This window comes from Falco naumanni, chromosome 4, assembly GCF_017639655.2.
Source record: "Falco naumanni isolate bFalNau1 chromosome 4, bFalNau1.pat, whole genome shotgun sequence".
Taxonomy (NCBI): domain Eukaryota; kingdom Metazoa; phylum Chordata; class Aves; order Falconiformes; family Falconidae; genus Falco; species Falco naumanni.
The window spans coordinates 64,091,939-64,098,009 of NC_054057.1; positions in this window are offsets into that span (position 1 = coordinate 64,091,939).

A 6,071-nucleotide genomic window follows, 5' to 3' on the forward strand; every position below is an offset into this window, starting at 1 on the left:
GCCTGGCCCAGGGCACCCAGGGCAGAGAAACCACCGTGAAATAAGGATTCCTTGGACACACAGATGTGTTTTCTCCCTGCCCGGACCCTGCACCCGGCTCCAGCAGCCTCCAGAGGTGATTTTTCAGGAGGTGCTGGCTCACTTGCTCTCTCCTCGCTCCTCTGGACGCCGCACACAAAGCCAGGGCCCCTCCTGAAAGGCTGCATATCCCACCTGAGGCAGCCAAACCCTCCGGGGATGGAACCAACCCAACAAACTTCATCCAGAAGGAAATAAAAATAGACAGAGCTCGGCACTGCTGCGAGCATCCCGATGGCATCAGGGTCACCAGGACCACCCTGGCAGGACCCAGGCTGGGGTGACGTTAACTTGGGACTGATAATTAAAGGTGTTGCTTCCACGGCAGCCATGGCTGGTCCCTGGGCTCCCACGAGTGCTCACCATCACTAATTACAGCTGTATCCCAGTCCCATGTTCCTCTCACAGGGGTCTGGGGCCAGCGGAGCCCCTTGCTGGGCTGGGAGGGTGCAGAGTCCTGGTGGGTCCCCCTGAAGGGCTTGTGCTTTGGTTTGGAAAGATTTAAGGAGCTGCCGCTGTACGGACCAGTTCTGCACGGGGGGCTGCATCCGTGGGGCCAGACCCAGGCAGAGGCAGGGCAGAGTGCAGCCCCCCAGGGAGGGGGTTACATGGGGATGCAGGACCCACTGAGCTGGAAGGATGAGACGAAGGGTGCTTGGTCACAGGGTGGGGGGCATCTTTGGGGTGGTGGGTGCAGCCTGATGGGAGATGAAGGGTGATGGGGCTAAATGCTGATGGGTGTCCCCAGGGGTGGAGCAGGACTCAGCCATATGGGTGCACCCCAACATCACCTTGTCACCACGCACTGGGGGAACACCGGGGGATGGTCCCCAACCCAGGGATTTAACCCCGTTTCTCCTGGTGCTCCTTTTTGCTGAGCCCCCCCTCTCCCAGATGCTCTGGGTTTCATGGGTCCCCACAGGGCACAGCCCCAAGCAGGACAGTCCCTGCCAAGGCACCCCTGCCACCCCTCCTGGTGCTCGCCCCTCCCCTCCCTGCACATCTGGCCCCCATGCCACAGCTGAAGCGAGTGCCTTGTACCTCTGTTTGTTCACAGTACAGTGGCTGCAAATGCTGAGAGTCGTTAGATAATTAAAACTTGGTCGGAGCTGTCATCAGTGAGTGTCGCTCCTCCAGAGGCTGCCAAGTGCCCCTGTCCTCCCAGGAAGGGCTGAAGGAGGATGCTCTGGGGAGACACCCTGGGAAAGGGGTTCCTGTGATTAGACACCCCCCCCAGCAGGAAGTGAAACACCATTTCCATCTTGGGGACACTGTGCTGCGGCATGTCACCGTGTCACTGCCTCAGTCTATGGTGACCCACTTCTCTAGGCTCCCTAGACCCATGAGGGGCTGTGAGGCTGAGCCCTGGCTGCTTCATTTGGGTCTGGGGGCTGCTAATAGGGCCCCCCGGTGCTGGGCTGAGCTGTGCCATGCCATGCCGAGCGGAGCTGAGGGCCCCAGGCATGCTCTGGCTGTGCTGCCCGGGACAAAAGCAAATGTAGGTTATACACAAAGTGATGTGGCTGCCGCACACGGAGCCCACTCGGCTGCACCTGGGGGGGGCTGGGGCAGGCACCCACCATGACCTCCTGCTGCAATTAGCTAATTGCTTTGTATTCCTGCGTGGGGGCTGGGGGAGATGCTATTATTGCTCCCCGCTGCACTCTCCCTCTGCTAAAGCCACCCCGGGGGGACACCATCCCCTCTCTGCCTGTGTCCCGTGCTCCGCTGCCGTGCTGGGGGGATTCTGCTTAATAACCTCAGCAGAGGGAGCACGTTACCCCCCAAAACCCGCTATCCCCAGCCTGGCTGGATGTTCTGTCCCTGAGGTCACCTGCTGGAGATGATGCTCTTAGCACCAGGGAGAGATCTGGCTTCTTCCCATCTTTTGGGGGTGCCCTGCTGCACCCCAAGGCTTTGAGATCCTTTATGGCCAAATTCTGCCCAACCCATCGAGTGGGAACTGGCAGGATCCCATTCAGGTGGCATCTGGGGTGAATGTGGGAGGCTGGGACATCATGACAAGCCTGCATGACAACTGACCATCATCAGACAGGGAAGGGTCCTTCTTGGGTCGCCTTGCTGGGCAGAGGGAGCCCCAGTCTTTTGGGTGAGGACAGGGGGGCGTAGGGGCAGGCAGGATGCTGATGACATCAGATGGTGGTAGAGAGGGGTCCGGGCAGGCAGCACAGAGGCTGGTTGGGGTGTGGAGAGGAGGAGGGTGGCCCCATGGAGCCGTGTCCCCAGCCTGTGGCCACAAAGCCTATCTTCCTGCTGGTGACATGCTAACTGACAATTCTTAATCAAGTGTATTATTAATTAGTAGAAGAAACTGGCTGCTTAATCCTCCCCATCTTTGGCCAGGATTGGAGCCGGTGTTTTATGCTAACAGAGCCTGTTATCACGGCGCAGTCGGTGGCGAGGCCGGGGCTGCCAGGAGAGTGCCACAGCACAGAGCTGTGACCGTGGATTTCATCAGACACAACGTTTGCTGGAGCCTCCTGCGCCCCACGCCTCCGCTGCCCCGGTGGGGTGCCATGCCAGGGCCCGCCAGCCCCCCTACGCTGGCCCAGGGCATCCCGCAGCCGCTGGAAAGGGATGGTTTGCATCCATGCTGCCATCCCTGGGATTTGGTGACAGCCTTACCTGCCGTGTGCGTTGGCATCCAAAACCTATGGGATTTCACCCCAAAAAACTGGGTGTCACCACGGGATGTGCCCTGGCACGGCAGGATGGGCAGCTGGTGGTTGGGCAGCCATCTGCTGAGTGTGCCCGTGCCATCTGGGCTGTGCAGGTGGAGGTGACATGTGTGTCACCAGTGCCACACGTGTCCCCAGCTGGGGGGGAGTGTTGCACCAGTAGCCGTGCCACAGGGGGTGCAGAGTGCTGGGGACCAGCCCTGAGCAGTGCATCACCCTGACCACGCCCACAGGGATGTGACGCCCCCCAGGAGGGCATCTTCAGCCATATGTCAGCATTGTCCCTGCTGTCCCCAAGACTGGGGGTCCCGGCAGGGCCATCCTGGGGCCACTCACCTGCCAGATTGCGGACAGGCAAGGGGGGGCTGGGGACCAGATCCTCCATCCCCATTTGAGCTGCCGCCAGAGCTGTCCTCACCACAGCTGCTGCCGTTTGCTGGATCCATCCCGCATCTCCCTGCCTTGCCTCAGCCATCTGCCGAGATCCCCTTGGCCGGGGGGTGCGGGTCGGCTCCCCAAATCGTACCCACAGTGCCAGCCCCCCAGCATCACCGGGGTCCGCACTCTGAGGGTTTTGTTTGCCATTTGCCATTTTTGAACAGACGATTTAATTTTGGTCCTCATCCCTTCCAGCGCCGGGCTGGCTTACCCGCATGGCTGTCAGAGATTTCCCATCCCTAATTAAAGCTCGGCGCGTGTGGTGGCGGTTCCCTGGGGATGCTTCCTTTGCCTCCCCATTTCCCGTCAAGATCAAGGGGATAAACCAATGTTACCGGGAAAGTTAACGCTGGTGGCAGCTGAGGGAAGCGGTGACAAGCCCTGAGCCGGCAGCAGCCGCAGCTCCGGAGGCGCATCCCCTGCCAGCATTGCCTTGGCGCCTGGTGGGATGGCAGCAGGGGCTTGTGACACGAGTTGGGCAGGTCTCAGCCCAGCAGGACCCCCGTCCACGGCAGCTTACCGTGGCCTCCCTGGGTACGTGGTGTCACGGGCCAGCGGGGTCCCCTGGCTGGTGTCCCCATGCCCTGAATCTGGCAGGAGGGGAGGTTTTGGGGTGCCACAGTGCATTCCATCAGGGTAGCACTGCTCTCCTCCTGCACCCTGCAATGGCTGAGAGCACCCCTCGGACCCCCGGCGAGGGGCTCCCGGGCTGGCACCTAGCCTGGCGAGCCGGGAGTGTGGAGCTGCCTCCGTGCAGGCAGCCCTGCCTGCACGTGCCAAGCGCCAAACCCCGGGCACCTGCGCTCGCTGCCGGCTGCCAGCCAGCTGCCCCAGCGCCCTGGCACCAGCACCACGGCACCAGCCGGGCTTTGGCGAGGGGAGGCACAGCACCCGAAAAGCCACCCACAGCCCCGCGGGGTTATTTCCCAGGCCTGGCGGGGGGACGCGTGTTGCAGGCAGGGATGCTCCCTGCTGCCTGGCACGGCTGCTGCCTGCTTAATTGCGCTGAAAGCACAACAGATGGCAGAATGGCTTCAAGATGTTCTTTTGCAACATTTTGGTGCTGCTGGGCTTCTTCGCTCGCCTTTCTCCAAAACAGCTCCAAGGAGGAGGTTGGGAAGAGTCCTGGGGGGTGTGGGGGTGTGATGGTGACCCCAGCCGCGGTGGCCAAGCAGGGGGACCCAGTGCAGCCGGGGAATTAAAGGGAATTAAAACATTTGCTGGCCTCACACTGCACGTCTTTCTTCCGGCTGTAATCCCTGGGTGTGCTGCCCTTCCTGCCTGCACCCTCCATCACCTGCCCGCTGGTCCCAGGGGACAAAAGCCCCTTTGCAGCAGCTGCCATGTGCCCGCAGCAGCTGGCAGCAGCAGACGGGGCTGGGGGTCACCTCCATCCCAGCGCAGCATGGCCCCAGCCAGGGCTTCTGTGCCATGGGGGGCTGTTAACAGATCTCATGGCTTCTTCCAGCAGGGCAGGGTCCTGGATGCTGCTGACGGTGGGAAGGATCTGGCCCCACTGCCCTCATTGCAGCCAGTTGCAGGTCCCAGCCCCGGTGGTGTCACCACATCTCCGGCTGTGCCACGTTCCCCCACTGCGGCACCAGGGCCCAGCACCCACCGAGCACCCTGGGATGGTGGGTCACCCCCACTCCAAGCCTTGATGGTGCTGGGCCCCATCTTGCGCGGCTGTGCAAGGCCGGCACCCAGCATGGCTGTGCTGCACCGGCACCCAGCACCAACAACTGGCACCCACCCCTGGCACCCAGCACGGCTGTGCTGCACCCACACCAGTTACCAGCACCAAACACCAGCACCCAGCCTGGCTGTGCTTCACTGGCATCCAGCACCAGCACCCAGCACCCCACCCTGGCACCTAGCATGGCTGTGCTGTACGAGCACCAGTTGTTACCAGCACCCAGCACCCAGCCTGGCTGTGCTGCACTGGCATCCAGCACCAGCACCCAGCCCAGCTGCGCAGCTCCTCCACCTGCCCCCCCATCCCCCCCACCCCGCAGCACACAGGGAAGAGGTGTATTAACACAAGGCTTTGATGAATTATTTATAAGGCAGGTGACCTCATTCATTCAGATTGATTTTCCTCCATGTCACTCCAATTCCAGCGTGCTCCTGGAACTGGCGGGCTTGCAGCACCAGGTACTGTGCAGTGGGGACAGACGAGGATGGCTCCGCTCCCAGGACGAGCCAAAGGCCCTTTGCCAGTGCAAGAATTATTAGTTATTGTTATTATTATTATTGGTGGTGTTATTATTATTTTTTATTTTATTTTATTATTATCAGCATCAGAATCAACCCTATTAAAACAAAGACTATAAAATAAATATAAATGCATTATAATAATAATATAAATACAGAATATATACATGTAAACATACAATTATCAATATTATTAATAATACTAATAATAATAATATTGAAACATTACCTCCCTCCTGTGCCCCCCAGGACCCCACACACACCTGGGCTGTGCCCACCCTGCCTTGCCCGCTGCAGACAGACCTGTGGCTGCCCAGGCAGGCTCTGGTACAGCCACCAGCAGGTAGGTGGCCCCCGGGCCACCAAGGGCTGTGCTGTCACCTCTGCAGGATGTCCCCAGGCTGGAGGGTGGGAGATGGCAGCCTGGCTGCTCCCCATAACCCACTGTCTTAAGGATGTGAGCTTAAACTCAACCCAATGCTTGAGTTTATTAAATACATATATAAATATGTATACATTAATATATATAGTTGGTGTCCCCAGTGCAGCCGCTGTTGGGACTGCTCTGGCCCTCTCCCCACCCAGCACCTACGGGGAGAAGATGGAGGTCGGGGGCCACATCCTTCCAATCTGGCTCAGGGC